General features: G+C 36.9%; 1 protein-coding gene across 2 annotated transcripts in view; it reads right to left on the bottom strand.

Moving 5' to 3' along the window:
- The window catches only part of ZMYM2 (zinc finger MYM-type containing 2), a 151,116-nt gene extending 127,418 nt beyond the window's left edge, over window positions 1–23,698 (bottom strand). For both annotated transcript variants that reach the window (XM_077158794.1, XM_077158795.1), the window contains exons 1-2: window positions 23,517–23,698; window positions 22,033–22,101 (exon numbers count right to left, since the gene is read on the bottom strand). The gene's annotated coding sequence lies outside the window, so the exon portion shown is untranslated. The remainder of the gene's footprint in view (window positions 1–22,032; window positions 22,102–23,516) is intronic.
- Window positions 23,699–24,875: the final 1,177 nt, after the last annotated feature.

Here is a 24,875-nt window from a genome sequence, read left to right as displayed (position 1 = left end):
ATACTCAGTGTAATATGGCCTTTTTGTTGCTCTAACTTGAAACAAAAAAGAAAAAGGGTAATTCTTCATGTTTTCCTATCCTGTATGAGAATTATTCTTATTTAACTTCCACGCAAATATTTAATATCTATTTTCTGATCTTCTCTCATTCACTGATCATTTAATATAGTTTACATGCTAACTTATGCAGCATAAAAGGAAGATGATTATTCCATTTTTGGTAATCATATGCAGTATACTCCCAAAACTACAATTCCCCTTCTATGACGCTCTAAGGTATAAACTCTAACATTGAAAATATACATAAATCCTCCCATATACATTTGAACTGAAAGATAACCAAAATCAGAAATAAAAATAATCCCTCTACTACATATTTATCCCATTTATCCATTACATCAAATAAAATTATATGGTCTCATTCCCAATTTCCCTTATCTCATCTTCCTTTCTTTAATACCTTTTTTCTCATATTCCCTACCTCCCACATAATCATATGATTAAATCCTTCTAAAAATGTGGAATTTTCTGACCCTGTCCAAAAAGCTTAAACCCATTTTTTACCAGGCATTTTCCTGTGTATTTTATATTCATGCAGTAATTTAAATAATGGCCCCCAAAGACATCACATCCTAATCCCTGGAACCTCTAATTATATCCTTATATGGAAAAAGGATCTTTGCAAATGTATTAAAGTTAGGGATTCTGAGATGAGATTATCACAGATTATCCAGGTAGGCCCTAAATACAACCACAGATCTCCTTATAAGAGAGAAATAGAGGGAGATTAAAGACAGAAGAGGAAAAGGCAATGTTAGGACAGAGGTACAGATTAGAGTGATGCAGCCAAGGAATGCCAATAGGCACTAGATGCTGGAAGAAGCAAGGAACTGATGCTCATTGTCCCCTAAAGTCTCAGAGGGAGTGTCAACACCTGGGTTTGGGCCCAGTGAAACTTATATCAGACTTCTGGATTCCATGGCCATGAAAGAAAAAACTTCTGTTGTTTCAAGCCACCAAGGTGTATGTATGGTGATTTTTTACAGCAGACACCAGAAATAAACATAATATACTTCATAATTAAATCCTCAAACCCACTGATAAAGGTATAATTTTTGAGCCACTTTAATCACTAGGAAATTTAAATTTATTAACTTGCTCAGAGTTACACAGCTAGGAGGCATAAACCAGTTCTCTATAATTCAAGAGGCCAAACTTCTAAATCTCTTTGCTACAATCAACTAATATTTTCTGAGTACCTAGTATATGCAGGCAATGCTGAACCCAAAGGACCGGTAGAGAGTGAATAGTACAGAGCCAAAAAAAGAAAACAGCTTCTAAAACAAAGTTATTGAGCATATGGAGGATGAGGCTATGTGTAGCAGTTCGTAGTAGAAAAACTAATACCGAACAGGAACTACTCTATCTCAGAAACTACAAGGGGAGAATAACAACTAGAAAGGAAAAACTTAAAGAGATGATTACAGATTACAGCTAAGCCTATAGATAAAATGGATGCGAAGCTTAAGTGGTTTATACACATTATGTTCATTTTCATAGAGTAGATTATCCGTAATGTGAGGAGTTAAAGGATGCATAGTTCTTAAAGACTGGTTTAAGAAGGCTGACTACCTAATATTGCTATTTGCTTATACTGCTACAAAGAGCTTCTGGAAGGATAAAAAAGAGACTAATATAAACAGTTACCACTTTGGCAAATGCGTGGGGAATCTATTTGCATTTTCTTCATTTTAGAACATTTTTATTTTTTAAGTTAAAATTTTTTTTAAATAGAGTGAATTGGTAACTACTTTAGGTGAATCAGAGAAGACCTCTTAAAGCAGGTGACATTTACAATGAAACCTGAAATGACAAGAAAGATTTTGCTGTTAGAAAATTGGGAGAAGGAAATTCTGCACACAATTCCAGAAAACAGTTGCTGCAAAAGCCTAGAGGGAATGATGCTGAGGAATTCAAGAAACAGAATAAAGGTCAATGTGCTGCCAACAAGGTAGGCCGGTATGGGATTAGAATGGTATGAGATAAGATAGATAAACTGGCACAGAACAATTCACATGACCAACAAGGTAACTCATTAATTACATTCAACAAAGATTTACTGAGCACCCAATATTTAGAAGACACAGTTTTAGATGCTGGAAAACCAGTACACAAAACAGGTAAACCTCTACAACCTCCAAAAACATGAATTCTAAAGGCAAAAGCATAGATTTTACATACCAGAAAACAGGAAAAGATTTAGCAAAGGGCCATTATAATCTCACTTATATCACCCTGGCTACAACCTGGGAAATGGAGTATAAAAGAACACTGATACCAATTAGATGGCTGTTAGAATAGTCCAGGTGAGAAATTATGGTATCATAAAAAAGGATGGTGATGGCAGATGAGAAAAAATAGAAATTAGGGATTTCATTTTTAAAGGCAGATCCTTATTGCATAAAAAGACCTCCAAAAAAAGACTGTTGAATGAAAAAATATAACAGAACACAGAATATTAATACAAGGTTATACACACTAAAAAACAAAAAAAAAAAAAACCCACACATATACAGTACATTTTCCCTAACCTACCTATATTTGTATATAAATTCATTTAAAAATTCTATAAGTATCATAGTATGCTGACAGAAGTAGTCTGCTAGGAGGGGTAGGGAATGCAGGTAAAAGGTGAACAAGAAAACGTACTTTAGGTTCCACTTTAATCTACAAAGAACTTACCCTTATTGGATAATGAGGAAAAAAACAGGAGTCAGTACTGGAAGATGATATAAAGTTGACAAAGCCATAATGAAAGATAGCTCTAAGGGATATCAATCTCCAGATACTAAAAAGAGGGATACAAAATAAGTACTTCTACAGACATCAAAAAGAGATATACCAGCTTTTTTTTAAGAAACACTGTCAAAAGCTGTCAGAAATTTGTCTTATTCACTGTTGAACCTCTAGGGCCTAAAATAGCACCTAACAGAGTAGACACTGAAATATTTACTGAGAGGCCAGAAGGCAAAAACAATCAGTATGTTTATTTTAACTACCAGAGTTATTTTTTTTAAATATTACTTGCCAATAAAGACAATCTAGCTTTTTATTTTATACATACTCGGTTTTTCTGACCATTGAGCATTCAAGTTAACCAAGTTCTACTTTGAGGGGCCACTCTTTCCCATGCAATACCGTAATCAATATGAAAGGCTTTCAATAACTTACACGTTTTATAGGGTACAAAGATTTTATGTTATTCTCAATTGTGACAATAACCCCTGAGTTAAACAAATATTAATTCTGCTTTTTTTTAAATAATAAAATGGCAGCTGAAACACAAAGGAAGCTACTTGTTGGTATGTACAGGTTAGTGTGATGTCCTGACATATCCAGAGTAATTTAGGCAGAGAATAAAAAAGTATTTGCAAAATTCCCTTGGGGCTTGCCCCTGTGAAGCTTAAAAGGAGAGGTTAAGCCTACTGATATTTATAATTCCCCAGTTACACCTGGAAAACCTCTCTTGTTGCTCAGGTGTGCTCTCTCTCTCTCTAAGCCAACACGGCAGGTGAACTCACTGTCTTCCCCACTACGTGGATATGATGTGCCCAGGGGTGTAAATCTCCCCTGCAACGTGGGACCTGACTACTGGGGGATGAGCTGGAACTGGCATCATGGACATGAGAAAGTCTTGTTGACCAAAACAGAGAAGAGAGAAATGAGATCCAAAGAAGTCTCAGTGGCTACTCAGAATAGAGAAGTTATTCTTATGCATTATATAAATATTTCTTTTTAGTTTACAGCGTATTGGAGTGGCTAGTGGGGAATACCTGAAACTGTTGAACTGTGTTCCATTAGCCCTGATTCTTGAAGAAGACTATATAACTGTATAGCTTTTACAATGTGACTGTGTGATTATAAAAACCTGGTGTCCGATGCTCCTTTTATCCAGGGTATGTGCAGATAAGTAAAAAAATAAAATAAGGATAAAAATTAAATAAATAGGAGATAAAGGGTAAAAATTAGGTAGACTGAAATCCTGTGGGTCAGTGAGAAGGAAATGCTGCTCAAGACCACAACCAGGTAGCGGGAAAAATTAGGACTCAAATATCCTCAAGTACTGATATTCTCACAAGCAGTGTGGACAACCAAAGCTATAGGCTGAGCCCCCAGTCTTGGGGTTTGTTCATACGAAACTTAACCCCACAAAGGATAGGTCAAGTCTACTTAAAATTTAGGCCTAAGAGTCACCCCCAAGAGAGCCTCTTTTGTTGTTCAGATGTGGCCCCTCTCTCCAGCCAACACAACAAACGAGCAGTCTCACCACCCTACCCCTCTCTACGTGGGACATGACTCCCAGGGGTGTGGACCTTCCTGGCAACGTGGGACAGAGATCTTGGAATGAACATAGACTCAGCATCAAGGGATTGAGAAAAACTCTAGAATGAGCTGAGACTTAGCATCAAGGGATTGAGAAAACCTTCTCGACCAAAAGGGGGAAGAGGGAAATGAGACCAAGTGTCAATGGCTGAGAGATTCCAAAGAGTGGAGAGGTTATCCTGGAGGTTATTCTTATGCATAAAGTAGATATCATCTTGTTATTCAAGATGTAATGGAGAGGCTGGAGGGAACTGCCTGAAAATGGAGAGCTGTGTTCCAGTAGCCATGTTTCTTGAGGATGATTGAATAATGATACAGCTGTCACAATGTGACTGTGTGATTATGAAAACCTTGTGTCTGATGCTCCTTTTATCTACCTTGTCAACAAAGGAGTAGAACATATGGAATAAAATAAATAATAGGGGGAACAAATGCTAAAATAAATTTAGTTTAAATGCTAGTGATCAATGAAAGCAAGGGGTAAGGGGTATGGTAGGTATAGCCTTTTTTTTTTTTCTTTTCTGTGTTCGTTTTATTTCTTTTTCTATTGTCTTTTTATTTCTTTTTCTGAATTAATGCAAAATTCTAAGAAATGATGAATATGCAACTAAGTGATGATATTGTTAATTACTGATTATGTATGTTTTATTTTATTTTTTAATTAATAAATAAATTTTTAAAAATGTAGTTACCAAAATTAAAAAAAAAAATTCTCAAGTACTATGCAATATGCGATTAAGGTGTTGAACAACAAAATAATATAAATTACACACTTTTTTTCATGGCTTCTGAATAGTAATTTCTTCAAGGCATCTCTTATTAAAATGAGCCATTCAATGAAACAAAAAACAAATCAATATTCAAAATATTTAAGTTTCATTGTAACCCAAGGGCTACAATGTTTTATGTATAAACAGGGTTCCCAGGGTTTTTCTTAGAATTCAAAAAGGTAACTGGATGTAAAGCCACTTAGCATGCTAATTCCTAGACAATTACCACACAATTTTTAGCCTATACTTTAGGATTTCCATAAGTTTCTAAATTTTTAGGCCTTTTTGTGATATTCCATCAACACACATTTAAAATGTTTTCAGTTGTATATGGTCTTTATTTTGATTCAATGAAAATCAACTAATACAATAGTTGATCCTCTAACGAATAAACAATGAAACAGCAGTTAGTTAAAATATACTGATTAAATTCATAAGAAAACTTCAATATTTGCTGAGAAAAGCTTATGAACCTACAAAAAAATAAAGTCACAAAGCACTGCAAAGTGCTTTAACAAAAACATTCATCATTTTCTCACCTGTAAATCTACTTAAGACAGCTTTCTAGGTTCCAGTTAAGAGTTACAGAGATTAAAGTGAACTATTCTCTACAGCACACGGTACTAGCTAATATGATATTTACAATAGTTGAATCAATGACAAATTTAAAAACTTAAGAATGAAAATTCTTAATAAAATATGATAGTGTATTCATTTAGAAATATATCTAAAATTTCAAACCAAAAGATATCATCAAACTAAAACCATTACGATTATGGTCAGGTATATGACAAGTATATTACTTATTATTATCAAACAGCACTACTCTGGAGGTGCCAGCAAATAAAATAACCGGAGAAATAGAGATTTAAAAATATAAAAGAAAGAAAATTATCATTATATGCAAACTGCGATGCTTTTACCTGAAAGACTCAAGAGATTTACCAGTGACTGGATACAAAATTAATATGTAGAAATTAGCACCAACCAGCTATCCAACTAAAGACGGGCATACAATTTTGCTTCCATCCAAGGTCCCACTTAAACTACACTACGGGAATTAAAAAATAAAAATATAAAAAGGCAATCCCACAAGGAAAAAGAAGAATCCAACACCCACAAAATTTTGGAAGCTGGAAAGCAGATATACAAAGATTCATACTTAACAATTTAGTAGATCTGAAAAAGGTAAGTCCTAAACCCACACGAAGAAAGTTCTGAAACGATCAGATTTATAAACTAGAATCCTTAAAAGGTTCAGAAACCAGCAGGATCATGCACCTCCTATGCAAAGGAGATATGTACCAACGAAACCTAAACTAAACAAATAGAACTGAAAGTTATTTCAAAAGTAGACCCTAAAAAAAAAAATTAAAAAAAAAGACCCCTAGATTTCCTATCCCATGCAAACAAGTTTGGAGATTTAATCTGTGAAAAGAGCATAAGAGTGATTCTGCTGAACAGAGGCATGCCGGGCCAGTTTAGGACCTTTATACCTTACTTAATTGAAATCAGTGGTTTTGAATGAACTAACATTTATTTGGTGCTGATGCTGAAACCCAATCTGACCATTCCCACCATGCAGGAAGGAAACTAAAAGACTTTTCTGGGCAACATGACAATCTTTAAAAAAAAGGAGAATTTACGATTGCAAGACTGGGGATAACAACACTGGGGATTTGCCAACAAATTATGACCAGATCACTCATAACAGTGCATGAAGTCAATAAGCATCCTTGAACCCCAAGGACTCAGACTATCCAATCAGCTTTTAGATATGCATTTCTAATGAAGAGACAATCAAGGATTACATGACAGTTGAGAAAAGATATGAAGGATAGGGATGAAACCAAACAGAAAAATTCCACTTGAAAGACACGGCAGCCAGGCTCAAGGAAAAGAAACTCTTATTTAAAGAAAATCATTAATGTCTTCAGAAAGGTAAGAAGATGCATGAAACAAAAACAATGCTAAAAAAAAATATTCACAGGAGGAAAAACAGCACTCCTCACATTAAAAACATGTAGAATCTTAAAATATAATAGATCAAAATAACATTTCCAACGAAATGGTACCAGGGCTCCAGAGAGAAATGGCTTATTGTAGGTCTGAGCAGGATATTCACAGAATATTCTGTTATACCAGATAGTAAAGAAGTTATCAAAGACATCTAGGATTGTATTTTAAGAACTCAGTAGCCCATCTGAATAGGCTTTAACCAAAGATGAGATAATCTGAACTTCATTAAGAACAACTGTAATGAATTCAAACACAGAAAATGTTTAAATCCATGAGTTTTTCATAACACTAACAGCAAAAACAATCCTAATTAGATAAGATTCACTAAAAGAGATATCAATTTTCCCCAGATTAATCTATAAATTTACTTTGATCCCAATAAAAATATGAACAGGATTTTTAACTATATGAACTGATTTTCAAATTTATATGAATAAACAAGGTAGAACAAAGAGGAAAACGCTGGAAAATGATGAGGAAAGAGAAGAAACTAGCATATTATAAAAGCTACAGTAAATAAAAACAGTAAAATACAGAACAGGTAAACAAAAACAGACCCAAATATACCAAGAAATATGGTATATAATAAAGATTTCATATGGGGAAACAGATTTTCCAGTAAATAGTACTGAAACAATTAGAAAGCCACTGGGAAAATACTTCTTTGGATTCCTGTTTCACACCAAAATAAACTCCAATATTAAAATAAATACTAAAATATTAAAAAGGATAAAGTACTAGAAATATTAAAAATATTTTATTTTTAATCATGGAATTAAGAAGGTTTAAAAACATTAAAAAAATGATACTACATGGGAAAAAATACAACACACGTACACATATACAACCATAAACTGGAGGAAAAAAACTTGCAATTCACATGCTAACAAAATGAAGACAAATATAAACAAGAGCTCCTACAATCAATGAGATAAAACCAAGACAGGGCAAAAAAAGTAAACACAGTTCATAAAAAAGGAAACATAAATTACTCCTAAAAATGCATATTTAAATTACAAAGGGTCACCAATTTTCACCTGACTGTTAAAGATCAAAAGGTATGTAATGTGAGTCTCATATTATAAATTCATGTACACTGCTACAACTACCATGGATGGCAAAAAAACTTTTTTTTTACCAACCAATCCCACTTATCATTTTTTAAAGAATAAAATGTTCAAGAATTGCATTCTGCTGCTCATAGTGGATTACTCACAAATGCCAAAAGATGGAAGCAACCCAAGTGTCCAACAACCAATGAATGGACAAATAAAATGTGGTACACACAATGGAATATTATTCAACTGTGTAAAGGAATGAAGTTCTGACATGTGACAACATGTTTGAACTTTGAAGACATCATGTTGACTGAAATAAGCCAGACACAAAAGGACAAATATGAAATATTTCAAATAAGAAAATTCACCTAGTTAGAAGCTAGAGTATAGGGTACCAGCAGGGTGGAAGTAGGAATGGGAAATTAATGCTTAAGTTGCCCCGAGTTTCTATTTTGGATGACAGAAAACTTCTGGCAAGGGGTAGTGGTGGCGGTAGCACAACTTTGTAAACATAATTAACAGCGCTGAATTACGTATTTCAACGTGGTTAGAACGGGAAATTTTAGGTTGTAAATATGTTACTGGAACAAAAATTTAAAGATATAATAAAAACAATCCATAGGACTATGCAACACAAACAATGAATCTAGAGTAAATCAGGGACCATAATTAATAGTAAAATTATAAAAATGTTCTTTCATCAATTACAGCAAATATATCACACTAATGCATGGTATTAATAGTAGGATAGTATATGGGAATTTTTAATTTTATGTAAGATTTTTCTGTAAACAGCGCTAATAAAAAAGTGGAAATAAATAAAACATACAAGGGTATTTACTGTAAAGCCAAAAGATTGAAACAATCTAAATGTCTCAATAGACAACAACTAAAATGAATGATGACAGAGACATACAATGAAATATTATGCAACCTTGAGAAAAATAAGCCAGCTCTAAATGTACTTCCTTAGTAATATGGAACAATCTCAATATAAATCAATTGCAAAAAGCAAGTCCTCCCTCTCTCTCTCTCTCTCTCTCTCACACACACACACACAAGCATGGTAGGAATGGCTTCCTTTAGGAAAAGCTATATGTCAGGGAGAATGGAATAGTTTTTGTACCTTCTACACCTGTACCACAGTCATGTATCCTGATGGGAACTGATGAGGGTTTCACTGAATTGAGAGATTTGATCATAAAAAAATGAACATTTTTATATTATTAAGTCTTCCTAGTCAGGCTTTCCACCCAGATTTTCTTCTATGCCCTACATTATCATTTATAGCTTCTTGCATAAAAGCTGTGCATAGTTCCTATTGTAGTTATTCCTATTTCTTGCAATAATTAAATGGATTTTTCCCATTACTCAAAAAATGTTTCCTTATCAAATACCATAAATAAGGTTTAAGAAATGTGCACACTGAAACAGATACAGCAAAGAATTGATAACCATACTAGAAGGAACACATATCAAATTGACAAAATCTCAGTACTTGATAATATCCTGTGCTGGCAAGAATGTGGAGAAACTGATGAAAATGTAATGACTATAGTAGTACAATAGCAAAAGCAACTATTTTGGAAAGGACATTTCCAAAAAAAATGAAAGATGCTAAATGCCCATCAGTAGGAGAATGTCTAAAACTGTTCTGTATTCCATAAAATACAATACAAGAGTTAAAAAGATATAGATGTTGATGTACTAACAAAGATACCTAAGACATACCACTAAATTAAAAAGCGACAAGTTACAGAAAGATAAGTATAGTAAAATATACATTTTTAAAATGCATACATTTTAACCACATTACTATCTAAATCTTACAGGTATGTTAATCTATGCACAGAATGTGTTTGGAGTAATACTAATAAATTCTGTTACTAAATCTCTGAGGAACTGGGAAAACAGAACAGGATAAATGACAAATATATGATAGAGAGAGTATGCCCTTATGCTGCTTAAAATCTACCCACAAAGTCTTTTTTTTTTAATCTCTTTATCTGCTATCTAAAACAAGGCCGACTATGGCTTTAAAAGAGCTCCAAGAAGCATTTAATTCATAATTCAGAGAGTCAGCTGCTAACATTTCATTCAAGATTATAGCAGACTCTAGTACCCAGAATTTATAAAGAGATTTTTCAACTCAACAACAAAAAGACAGCCAACCCAATTACAAAATGGGAAAAAGACTTGAACAGACACCTACCAGAAGAGGAAATACAAATGGCCAAAAGGCACATGAAGAGATGCTCAATGTCCCTGGCCATTAGAGAAATGTAAATCAAAACCACAATGAGATATCATCTCACACCCACCAGAATGGCCATTATCAACAAAACAGAAAATGACAAGTGCTGGAGAGGATGTGGAGAAAGAGGCACACTTATTCACTGTTGGTGGGAATGTCAAATTGTGCAACCACTGTGGAAGGCAGTTTGGCAGTTCCTCAAAAAGCTGAATATAGAATTGCCATACGACCCAGCAATACCATTGCTAGGTATCTACTCAGAGGACTTAAGGGCAAAGACACAAACGGACATTTGCACACCAATGTTTATAGCAGCATTATTTACAATTGCAAGGAGATGGAAACAGCCAAAATGTCCATCAACAGACGAGTGGCTAAACAAACTGTGGTATATACATACGATGGAATATTATGCAGCTTTAAGACAGAATAAACTTATGAAGCATGTAATAACATGGATGGACCTAGAGAACATTATGCTGAGCGAGACTAGCCAAAAACTAAAGGACAAATACTGTATGGTCCCACTGATGTGAACCGACATTAGAGAATAAACTTGGAATATGTCATTGGTAACAGAGACCATCAGGAGTTAGAAATAGGGTAAGATAATGGGTAATTGGAGCTGAAGGGATACAGACTGTGCAACAGGACTGGATACAAAAACTCAAAAATGGACAGCACAATACTACCTAATTGTAATGTAATTATGTTAAAACACTGAATGAAGCTGCATCTGAGCTATAGTTTTTTTTTGTTTTTTTGTTTTGTTTTGTTGTTTTGTTTTTTTAATATATTTTTTTATATTTTTTTCTCTCTATTATCATTTTATTTCTTTTTCTGTTGTCTTGCTATTTCTTTTTCTAAATTGACGCAAATGTACTAAGAAATGATGATCATACATCTATGTGATGATATTAATTACTGATTGTATATGTAGAATGGAATGATTTCTAAATGTTGTGTTAATTTTTTTTTAATTAAAAAAAAAGATTATAGCAGACTCTAAACAAAATTCCCTTTCATTTAATAAATAAATGAATGAATCAATTAACTCATTCAGGTATCTCTAGGGGGTAGGATTTCTAGGGGCTAGGAACAATCTCTTCTGTTCCACAGGACCAAAATTTAACTGCAAGGTACTTCAAATAATTTTAATTTTCAGTGGGGATCTCAACCATTCCCAGGATTTTAAATACTGTCTCGATAGCCCAATAATAATTTAGGATAAATTCTAAATTTATCTCAACCAAGAGGTCTCAAAGCACTAAAAACTGCCTACTCTATCTAGTTATTTTTAACTTGCTCTTTCCCCCCAAATCTGTACCTCCTCCAGTCCCTGTCACTTCAGCAAGTTATATGTCTAGCTACTCATATCAGAAATCTGGAAGTCATCTTTAATTTCTTCTTCCTTCACCCACAACCATTCCATTACTAAGTCTTATCTATTCTACTTAAAACTGCCCACTCCCATGCACCTCCACTAAAAATCCTCTAGCCCTAGAAATCTACCATCATTGTTCTGCTCTATCACTGCTATTACATAATATATTCCCAAGAACAACTAAAGATCATTTTAAAAGTTAAATCCAACTACATCATTGACTTCTTAGATGACTTTCAATTGTACTATGAGTTATCCCATGATATATAAATCCCCTACCTGAAATTTATCCCTTTCCCTAATGAAAAAATATGAATAATCTTCCGGGTTTTTTTGCTCCACTCCCTACCTTACCCTCCGCAAGTTCTAGTTTTACTCTTCCCTTTCTGTATACCCTAGGACAAGTCACATCATCCTTTGGCCTCAGTCTTTCCAATATAACAAGAAATAAGAAAAACTTCTTCAGAAAATGAAACAAGACAAAATAAAAATGCTATATCTGGCTTTGTGTTTGGTCATGATTTTTTTTATTGATTCTATATTCAATATGCATTATTATAGTTAGCAATATGCCCTTATCTCATTTCTAACAAAAGGTTATCATACACTTATCTCTCTGTTCCCCTTAAGCAAAGACAATAAATGCACAGTTTCTTCTCTAAAGGTATTTTTAACTACAAAAACAGAAGTAAACTTCAACCACATATATTAATTTATAAACAAATCTTGAAAATGTTTACTCTTATGACCACTTGCTATTTCAAATCTATGACTCCGGTATAATGACTTTATACCAAATTTTCCTGAAAAGTTTAAAAACAATGGAGATGAAGTTTAAACATGGTAGCTTTTAAAATACACATTATCATGTGGGATTAAACTGCCACTGAACCACAAGAAATTGAGAATCAATACAGACAAAATTCTAAGAAATTCTGTCAAATTGGCTACTACATTGACAGAATGTAGTAGCCAATTTGACAGTATTGTGTACCCCAGAAAAGCCACATTTTAATTCTGATTCAATCTTGTACAGGGTAGACATATTTCTTAATCCTAATTCAAGATTGTAGGGCAGAGGCTTTTGATTAGACTATCTCCAGAGTTGTGGCACACCCAATTGTGGGTGTGACCCTTTGCTTAGATGAAGATGTGACTCCACCTATTTATTCCCAGTGTGTTTTGATCAGTTTACTGGAGTCCTTTAAAAGAGGAAACACTTTGGAGAGAGAACAGAGCCAACAGAGCTCACACAGCCAGAGACCTTTGGATAGCAGAAGGAAAATGCCCCTAAGGAAGTCTTATGAAATAAGAAGAGAAAGCTAATAGATGTCACTATGTGCCTTCCCACCTAAAGGACAAACACTGAATGTCATTGGCCCTTTCTTTGGAGTTAAGGTATCTTTCTTTGAATGCCTTAATTTGGACATTTCTCTGTCCTTGTAAGCTTGCAACATAATAAATTTTATTTAAAAGCCAAAAAAAATAAAATAAAATACATATTAATTTATTTATATGTCTTCAATTATCCCATGAGTAAGACTTCATCTAATCTAAAGAAACAACAATATTTGCACTAAGAAGTAAATGCAACCATACTGAAAAAGCTAGATTCAGATACTAAAAATCTATTTCTCTCAAATAGATTACTCCTTAAAAATCTATTACCTCAGTTTAATAAGACTGAAACTCAACTTTTCCATTAAATGACAAACTTTACCCAGAGGTATGTTCTTTACATACATATCCCCAATTGCTGTTAAAAAAATCAAAGGAATGCAAAGAGAATATGAAGGATAATGGATTTCGGATAATACACAATACTACCATTTACAATTCAGTGCAGGTTTTTTTGTTTGTTTTTTGGGTGCATGAGTCCAGGAGTGGGCATCCTAACCACTAACCTATTTGTGACCCCTAGTGCAGTTTTTATTTTCCATATCTAATAAATATTGAAGTTACTTTTAAATGACTCTGAAGAGAACACACAATAATTCTTAATTCACTTTTCTTTTTATTTATTTTACTTTATCTCTTTTACTTGCAGCCTCTATTCAATCCTTTCACATACTGAGTCAGAGTCGTTCATCTCTGAATATCATTACATATCAATAGTATAACAATAAGTACAACTATAAATTATAAAAGGCATGCTTGATACCAAGCTCATGACATCTACCTTGAAATACATCTTAAACTGATATCTTAAATACATTATTATCCCACTTTGTAGATGACTAAACTGTTCTACATAGTCAGGTGAATTTCATTTGGCACTACAACTGTACAACACATTGAACCTAAGTTAAATCTTGGACTACACTAACAGTACAATTGTAAAAATGTGCTTTTATCAATTCTAACAAACGTATCACACCAATGCAGTGTTAGCAATACGGTGGTACATGGGAATCTTGTACTTTATGCGTGATTGTGTCATAAATCCAAAATTTCTCTAATTAAAAAAAAAACTATGATGCACAGGTATGAGGTGGCAAACCCAGATTGTTACAAAAGTCCATATACTTCTCATTGTATCATACTGCCTCTCAAGCAAATAGAACTGAGAAGTATGAAAAGAATGACCACTGGAATTCACAGAGCAGATCAAGACTTCTGCAACACAAGGAAAGCAAAGCATTACAATGTCAGATTTGTGTACAATATACCAATGGTTGATAATAATGATAGTATATATGCAAAACATTAGCATGATGCACAAGAAAAAATCATATACAAAAACGCGAATAGTGAATTCAAAGGATGTTAGATTATGGAGAAACTCTGAACTTCTATGTCACATATTTTTGTACTACCTAAAAATTTTCTAAAGCATGTTTTAGTTTTATGACAAAAATTCCTTGACGATCTATCCTTTCTGATATGTATACCTACTATTTTTCATTGCGGTATACTGCTTATTAAATTGTTTATATTTATTCATTTACATGATGTGTCTCCTGAAACTAAACAGTGAAAACCTACCTAAAAATCATACATAAAAGATACTTCTTGGTTAATCTCTTCTTTTTAAGGGTTTTAAAAGTCTAGAATTAGCTTGTATTTTCTTTTAATGTAACAAAATTTCTGCCAAGATAGTGATATGATTAGATTGTACATTAGAAAAAAACAATCTGATGTAGACCAGAGTAAGGAACAGGAAAAAATTGCCTTGTAAATAAACTGTTTTCTAACATGATGGACTGGGGTGAAAGCAGAAAACAAAACAAGAGGGCTGAGAACAGGACCTAAGGAAATAAGGAAACTTAACGGTCTCAACATGTGACAGTTTAATAAGGGAAGGATGAGTGAGAAGTATGAAACTATCTTAAGTTCAGTCTCAGAAGTCACGACAGTTTTAAGGAATAAAACATTAGCCTTCAAATGTTATAGAATTAAGACCAAAAAAAGGCAGTTTGACAATTAGGTTACTCGTAGTCACAAATTTGGTACTGTTAAGAGTACAAATCAGATGATGAATTTCTTTTGAAAAATATAAGGAAAGGGAAGAATAAAGTAGTTTAGAAATAAAGAGATTCTGGAGAACAGAGCATTTTTACATATTGATAGAGTAAAAAAGGAGGCAGTAAAGGAAGTCAGTCAGAGAATACACAAATCCTTCTATTCAAATATCAGGTGAGCACTCATTAAGTTTACAGTGACAGAAACAAATTCATAACATTGAGTCCATAAAGATGGACAGGCTAAGGATTGTAGCTGTTACTGAGTACCTATTATTGGCCAGTCACATCCCCTATATTATTTTCAATTCTCAACTCATAGCAACCTCAGGAAAGCGAGCATTACTAAACTCATTCGACAAATGAGAAAACTAAGGCTCCAGTTAAGTGATCTAACACAACACAAAACCGGTGAACGGTAGGGTAAAATGTTGTTGTTGTTTTAACAATTTTAGCAAAGCGTAATTTGCACACCATAAAATTTACTTATTTTAAAGTTGAAAAGAGGGTTCGAAGAGATGTTTGTACAACAACGTTCACAGAAGCACCAGTTACAGTAGTCAACGGGGGGGGAAACAAGCCAAATATTCATAACTAGATAAATGGATGAACAATACAGTGGAAAAATGTTCAGCCGTAAGAAGCAATGAAGTTCTGGGCATGCTGCAACATGAATAAAACTTAAAACACTGTATTAAGTGGGATAAGCCAGACACGAAAGACCAAATAAGTCTATGACTGCACTTGTATGAAACATCTGGAATAGACAAGGTCAAGGAGACAGAAGATAGAGTGGAGGTTACCAGAGGCCAAGAAGAAGAGGCATATGGGGATTTATAGCTTGACTGGCATGATGTCTGTGAGGGATGATGAGAGTTTTGGTAATGGATGGTGGTGATAGCAACAATATGTAATTAATGACATTGATTGGTGCAATTAAAAATAATTAAAACACAGAATTTTGTGTTACATATGCTACCATAAAAATTTTTAATTAAAAAAATAATTTTCAGTGAAAAGTTTGATAATTTTTAGTAAATATATATACTTGTACAACCATCACCACATTCTAGTTTTAGAATAGTTCCCTCCCTCAAAAGTTCTTTATGGGCAAGGCAGATCTGAACCCTGGTCTATCTGATTCCAAATTCCTATCATACTATAAATTCCCTAGCAATACTAGGGTGAGAAAGGCTTTTTCAGGTGGAAACAAATGGATAATTAACTTGTTACCCTTCCAGAACTCTCTTAAGTCTCCAACAGTTTCCTTTCCACATTAGACCCCAATATAGCTAAAGAACCACACCAACATTCCAACATCTTGGCAAGCGACTAACACAAAATGTAAAATATTACCACTTTAGGTATCCTATGACTATTATTCAAATGATATGAAATTTTCCACTCCTATAGGAAAAAAGAACAAGAAATACTAACAGAAGGAGAGTTCTCTCTCCGGGAAGAAGTCAGGAGTTTGTGTTGTGACAAAGACTTGACTTGTCTCAAATGCATTATATTGATGCACTTTTACACCTCCACCTTTACAAAGAAGAGTAAAACACAATAAAACTTTAAGAACTTGAACACTGTTCTATAAAAGATAGCATGTATAGCTCTCTTACCATAACATATTCTAAAATATTAATGTGTCAGCATATGTTTGATACCTGAGTGACTCAGGGTTGTCCAGAAGTCCAGCCCAAAAAGTTATGTAAAAGTAAAACACAGAAGAATAAGGACCCCTAACTGTTTAAAAAGGACAGCTAGGAGGAAAAAAGTATGCATACTATTAAGGATGCAATAAAGAAAGGTGCCATTTAGATAGCTTCTAAACACGCCTAAAAGCACCTAGCCCATAGTGCTCAAAAAATAAAACAAACAATGTATTTATTTAGTCAAGGTCAATTAGAAATTGTCAGGTTATTTTCATCTTACTGTACTGCACATTACAGAACAATCTGTTGATATTCTTAAGTAATGAAATTTATATAATTCTGAGCTAAACCATAATCTAAAACAAGAACCATATTTTGGTATTACATAAAAGTGCCATTGCTTTCCACTTATATACATGTGTTCACACTACAGAAATATCCAGATTAATGTTCATCTCCAACTGTCTTCTAAACATGAACAAAGAAAAAAATTCTAAGGTGAACCTTTCATGAAAACATGGACTGAGAAAATAAGCATCACCCCAGGCCAAAGCAATTAAGCAAGAGAAATAAATAAAAGGCATTCAGATTGGAAAGGAAGAAGTAGAACCATCCCTTATCACAGATATGATCCTTTAAATAAAAGATTCCAAACATCCACAAGAAACTGATTCAGCAAAGTTACAGCCTACATGATTAACACTTAAAAATCAGTTGCGATGAATGAGACTTGGTACAGTAATGTCTTAGTAGTGGTTATCTCTGAGGAGCTCAGGAAAAGAAAGGAATGGGGATGTATGAACTTTACCCATCGTTAATATCTTATTTTCTTGAGAGAGAGGGAGAGAAAATGAGGGCTCTTACAAAAATACAGCAAAACTTCTACCATAGCTGGGATTTATAAATAGGTGTCTGCTCTAGTGTTTTCTATATATTAGATCTACTTTTTTAAAGTGTGACAATGATTTAGTTACCAAGTTGAAAAAACCGCTGGCAGAGATCCTAATTTAATGAAAATAAAACACATACAAGCAAAACAAAAATAAAACATGTATGCTAAATACCACCCCCCCCAAAAAAATTAGTTGTTACTATACAGCAGCAAAGAACAATTTAAAAAGAAAATCAAAAAGCAATTCCATTCATGATAGCATTTCAAAGAAAAGACCTAGGAATAAATTTAACCCAAGATGGTAAGGACTTGCCTACTGAAAACTACAAAACATTGTTGAAATAAATTAAAGACCTAAATAAATAGCTAAACATTCCACGTTCAAGGATTTGAAGACTTAATACTAAGATGTCGATATGAAGACTTAATGCTAAGATGTCAATACTACCCAAAGTGAACTACAGATTCAACATAATTTCTGTCAAAATCCCAGCAGCCTTTTTCGCAAAAAATGGAAAAGTTGACTTTTGAATTCACATAGAATTATAAGGAGCTCAAAACAGCCAAATCAATACCAAAAAAGAACAAAGTTAGAGGTATCATACTTTCCAATTTCAAACTTACTACAAAGCCACAAAAATCTGACCTGAAAATAGACACAGACCAATGGAATAGAACCAAAAGTCCAAAAAGAAATGCACATATCAATGGCCAACTGATTTTCAACAAAGAAACCAAGTACATTAATTGGGGAAAGAACGGTCTCATCAACAAATGATGCTGGGAAAAATAGATATCCACTTGGAAAAAATGAAAGTAGATCCCTACCTCACACTATATACAAATATTAATTCTAACTGGATCAAAAACCTAAACATAACATCTAAAACCATAGAAGTCTTAGAAGGAAACATAGTGGGAAACCTTTGTTAATAATGGATTTGGCAGTGATTTCTTAGCTATCACACCAAAAGCAAGAAAAAAAAAGATAAAATGGACCTCATTAATTAAAACACTACATCAAAAGACAATACTGGGGAACAGGCAACGGTGGCTCAGTGGCAGAGTTCACACCTGCTGTGCCAGAGACCTGCGTTCAATTCCCAGTGACTGACCATGCAAAAAAAAAAAAAAGACAATACTGGGAAAGTAAAAAGACAATCTAAAGAATTGGGGAAAATATTTGGAAATAGTGTTTCTGATAAGGATTTATATATAAAGAATATATAAAGAACTGTAAAGTTCAACAACAAAACAGACCAATCAAAAAACGGGCAAAGAAAGTGAAAAGACATTTCTCCAAAGATATACATACGGCCAATAAGCACAAAAAAAGATGCTCCACTTCACTGATCATCAGAGAAATACAAATCAAAACCGCAAGATACCACTTCATACTCACTGGAATTATTTAAAAAAAAAAGAAAGAAAGAAAAAAACAGAAATAAACAATGGCAACAATTCAGAGAAATTACAACTGTCATAATCATTGCTGGCATTGTAAAGCGATGCACCCACAGTGGTAATCAGTCTTGTGATTCCTCAGAAAGTTGAACAAAGAACTACCATATAACCTGGCAATCCCACTTCTTGATATATATCCCCAAAGAACTGAAAGCAGAGACTTCAACAGGTATTTGTAATAGTGTTCAGAATTATGCACAACATCCAAAAGGTGGAAGCGTCCCAAATATCCTTCAACAGATTAATGGATAAACAAAATGTGGTATACATACACAATGGAATATTATTTAGCTGTAAAAAGGAATAGAGTTAATACATGCATTATGTACCCTAAAAATATAATGTTGAATAAAGTAAGTGACACAAAAAAGCAAATAGTCTATGATCTCTTTTATATGAAAAACCTAGACTAAGCACATAGAGATAGACAGTAGGTATGAGGGGATGAGGAGCGTACTTATTACTTAATGGATGCAATCTCTAATGGAGATGATGAAAGTTTGGGTAATGGATGCTGGTGATAGTGCCACACTTTGAATGTAATACCACTGAATCATATACTTGGAAGTCGTTAAACTAGGAAATTTTGACCTGTACATGTCACAATAAAAAGTTAAAAAAACTTAAACATCACCTATTTATTTAAAAGATCTGATCCATCATCCATTAATTTGAATAATCTAATTAATGACTAAAAATAACTTTAAACTCAATGGAAAATTAAATTCATTCAAGTCACAACGTTTAAGAAAAAGTTACAGACTGTAAATTATTACCAGACACACTGAAAAACAGAATATATTTCTGTTTCAAGTAGACCCTGTTACTAGTTTTGAAACAAGACAGCAAAAAAACCTTACTGATAACTGTGGTTCTCTTATTTAAGTAAGGGTATTCAGGAAGATTCAGGCATTTTATGTCTATGTACTGTTGTCTAAGTGGTAAAAGAACATAGGCTAAACAGATTTAAATCTTGGAATTTATTCACTGTGATTTAAAGCAGTATAGCTTTTTTGCTGAACTTAGGCTCTATAATCAAATTGCTTAAATTCAAATCTTTGCTCTACCAAATTAGGAATAAAAACAGTATGGACTTGAATGAGATTTTTGAAGATTAAGTAAACGCATGTTAAAAATTAGCTTGGAGGGCCATGGTGGCTCAGCAGGTAAGAGTGCCTGTCTGCCATGCCCAAGGACCCGGGTTCAATTCCCGGTGCCTGCCCATGTTAAAAAAAAAAAAAATTAGCTTGGAACAACAATAAAAAAAAAAACAGGACTGTTCAACACAAGCAGTGAACCCTAATGTAAGCCATGGAGTACAATTAATAGCAGTTATAAAAATATTCTTTCATCAACTGTAACAAATTACCATACTAATACAAAATTTTAATAGGGTACGATATAGAAACTCTAGATTATGCATGGTTTTTTCTATAAAAACCCACAACTTCTCTGACAAAAAAAAGATGTAAATATATTATCTGGACATATGTTGGCAATTTTAGAATGTAGGAGATGGGTAAATAGAGATTCGGTATACTGTTCTTACTCATAAATTTCAAAGTTTCCAAAATAAACTTAAAAAAAAAAAACTTAGTTTACCATTAAGCTGGCATACACAAAGTACTCAATACATGCTATTATTATTACCTATCATGCTACTTGTCAAGATTAAAGGAATACACCCAAGTTTTCTGTACTGTGCCTAGAATAACAGGTTTTTAATATGAGTTGCCATCCTCACATCATCCTTCATAACAGTAGTCAACAAATATTTACTTTCAACTAACTATCTTTTGGACCATTTTAGACTTAATATTTAACTACATGCTACCAGACTTATGAACCACTCCCGACAGAGAACTGCAAGTTACAATGATAAAAACTATGAGTGGGCTCACTACACTGTGTTGCTGATTTCACTAATATTTTATAATCAGTTTCAACAGAACAAAGGAAAATTTGTTCTTACTGCCTAGCACATTACAGAACCGCCTTAAAACCAACATATTACACATTAAATCATAATTTTTGATTAACACATTCAAGAATGACTCTAAAGTGAAGACCAAACAGAAGAAGACACAGGACTAAGAGAATAACTAGAAGCGCAGACTGGTCCGATCAACACATTAGATGCAGAACTAAGTGTACTAGGAGTGGACTCCATGTCCTTTTCTAACCTAAGAGATCTAGCAACTCATAAATCCTAAAAGACTCAAAAGCTGTTTTTTTAATCAGATACAAACAATTAAATGGTCCTTTCTATTTTTCTAATCCCTTCACTCAATTACCCACTGTAAAGGAGGAAAAAAGGCTAAAGATAGTAGCAAGCAGAACATTTAAAAAGAAATAAATTCAATTCCCACTTTGGAACTCTAGAGGGCACCAGAAATATGCCCTCCTTCGCACCACCCCTCCTCTCTGGTAACGTGAGCAGCTGCAGGAGCCGTCGTCTGGTTGCTGAGGTTGGTATTGCAGCAGCAGGAGCGATGTCTGCAGCGGTGGAAACAGCAGCGCCCACTCTCAGCTGCTTTACCAACCATAACCCTGGCTTCGCCCAGGGGGCAGGTGCTACCCAAGGGAAAGCTCCTCCCCCTCAAAACAACGGGGACAGGGAAAAGCAAAGGCTGAACCCCTACAACCTGACAACGTTCACTAAAGAGCAACAAATTTGGGGCAAAGGACTCACGATGGGGGTGTTTTCCTCCTCACTTTCTGCCAAAGATGCACCAAATTGGGTTGAAAGCGATTTCTGGTCCTAGGATAAGAAGAAAGATGGAAAATGGATCAAGAACATCCAACCTGGTGGGAGCATTAAGCCCTTCCCGCCAGAGGGAGGCAGAAAAGAGCCTAAGAGGTCAAGAAGGATCGGCCTATTATTACTCACCTCCCGGCGACCCTCCTACTTAAAGTTTAGAAATAATAAATAAAACAGCACAAGACATATTCTGGGTCCAAATCCACGTGAAAGACATTAACTGGAAGGAGGGCTGGAGGGCGCCGAGCCTGCTCCTTGGAGAGATTGGGGGGGGGGGGGGGGGAACGCAGCCTCGACGCCAGGAAGGGATTTGTATTCCCTCCCAAATTTCCCCACACAGTCATCCCAGTCACTCCAGGAACCGATTCGGAGATCAGGGGCGGGTCACGTCACCGCTGGGCCAGTATGTCCCATATTTGCCCCAAGCGGTTGCCCTGGGCCCGAGGTTTGCCCCCCCCTGCAGTCGGCGAACGGCGGTGCTGCCTCCCCGTCCGCCATTAGAGACCCAGCCAAACAATACGTGAGGAGCAAGAGCCGCGCAGCGCCAGGGAAGAAAGCGACTGATAGCCCCGCGGGGAGGAGGCGGCCGCCAGCACCCGGGAAAACTTGGGGACCTCGGCCTTGGGGGGCACAGCCCGAAGAAGGGATCAGGACTCAGACGCCCCTCCCCCCCAGAGAAAAAGGAAAATACCTCAGCGACCTCCCCAGGCCGCACGGTTCCCCAAGACCGCCGCCCGACAGCCGCCCCCGGACCCTGGACCGTCCTCGCTCTCGCCGCCCCGCGGGCCGCACGGGAAGGCGCCGAGCCAGGACCGAGCCCGGCAGCCCCAGGCCCTGTGCGGCGGGCCGCCCGCGGGCACAAATCCCTAGCGGTGGGAGGCTGGGGCTGCCCTCACCCATCGCCGCCTCCCCGCCACCTCCACCTCCCGGGACCGCGTAGCGCCCGGCCACCCCCGCCGCCGGTGGGTCCAGGACGGGAGGACCTGGAGATGAGCCTCACCCGGTCCAGGCTGCGGCTCCGCGGAGCGAACCTCCCCTCCCCCGGCCCACCCCCTCGGTAACACGCACAACTCTGCTCGGTCCAGTCCCGGCTTTAGCGCTGGTGAGGAGGCGGCGGCGGCAGCAGCAAAGCCGAGCCCAGACCCCGCCCGCAGGCCCCTATTGGCCAGGGCTGGAGGGCGGGCCCGCCGCCTTCCGTACGTCTATTGGGCGGCTTTGCCTTCCTTCAGGACCCCCTTGATGGGGTGGTCCAAACGAATGTCCGTCAGGTGCAGGCCACACCCCCGGCGTCCCCGTTCTCCTCCCCTCATAACCCTCCCCTCGGGCCCGTCCCCGCCCCGCCCCGCCCCCAGCCGCCCCGCCCCCACCCGTCCGTCAGGGTTGGGCGCCCGAGTTTCGGGGCCCGCCGCACGGACCGCGACTCGATCCCCAGGGTGCGTGCTCTCCGAGATCGAGGACGGCTAGAGACAGGAGCTTGGCAGTTCCTTCTCGGGACTGGCCACACGGGCCTCGCGGCACCCGCAGCCACCTGCCCCACAAGAGACGGCCTCGATGTCCCCAAACGCCCTCCTGCCCGTTTCCTTGAGGGCCAAGACTGGGGAGGGGAAGGGCGGAGCGACAGAACGTGGGCGTTGGAGCCGAGGGCGGGCGAGGGGGTACCGAAGGTTCTGGAAGACGTGCGGGCCCTATCACCAGCCTTGGCCCGTGGGGAGTCTTCCCCCACGCCCGTCATGGCTACACCAGCAGGAGACGACGTCCTCCATTTTGTGGGGATTGCTGTGGGAACTAGGGGCCAATTCAAAGCCATGCATGGAGGGGCTGGCGGCGGCCCTTATCAGCCCCGCTGTAGTCGGCCATCGGCCAAGGGAACGCCCTGGTCCCAGCGGCTGCTCAGGTCCGTGGAGGGCAGCGCGACGGCGGAGAGACCCCGACGCCGCTCCTCCTCCATGGACCAAGATGGAGGAAGCTGCGGGCTCCCTGGACCAGGGCTACCCGGCGGGTGCCTGTGCGCCGCCGTCTCCCTCCGCAGTCACTGTCTGCCCCCTCAGCTCCCTTCCACGGCTCCTGGTCCTCAAGGTGGATGGAAGCTTCACGCCAGTTTGCTCCGTCGCTTCGCCCAACCAGGGCCTCACCCCGCAGGGAGACGCCCCGAGCGTTGCGGGGAAAGTGCGGACGCCGTGCGCCTAGGGGACGCGGAGAGCCCGGAAGACACGCGGATGGGGTGGGGGTGGGGTCCTCTCTTTTGTTTATCGTCTACACCTAGGTCTTCGGCGGACATAATGGTGCTGCACGATTTCCTAGATCCCACGTAAAGAACTAAGTGATGCTTTTCCATCTCGCCCTAGCTGTTGTTAGTGGGATTACAACTGTTGGCGTTGGGAAATAAATGGATGGGTGAATTGGACTTCTCAGTTTCACCAATATCTGACATCGCTGGCTTTGAATAAGTAGAGATGTGATGTTACCATTTAACGTTCAACTCCGTGATGATGAACATGAAGTTCTTAATAAAGTTAATCATCCATGAAGGACTCTGTAAAGACTGAGACGTGAATTCTAATAATAAAGGCCACATACAGAGCATAATCTAGTAGTAATGGAGGATTCAGTAACTTCATCAGGAATAAAAATTAATATGAGACTATAGAATGAATACCAAGTAGCCTTTCTACCTGGGGCTAAGTGTCATAATACTCATTATTATAAATCCACAATTGGCATTTGAACAAGCTTTTTCACAATATTAATACTTTTTCCGTAGATAAGCTTTTTAA

This window comes from Tamandua tetradactyla, chromosome 4 (genome assembly GCF_023851605.1).
Source record: "Tamandua tetradactyla isolate mTamTet1 chromosome 4, mTamTet1.pri, whole genome shotgun sequence".
NCBI classification, from domain to species: Eukaryota; Metazoa; Chordata; class Mammalia; order Pilosa; family Myrmecophagidae; genus Tamandua; species Tamandua tetradactyla.
Note: the sequence above shows the minus strand (reverse complement) of the source record. Positions and strands in the feature narration are given on the sequence as shown.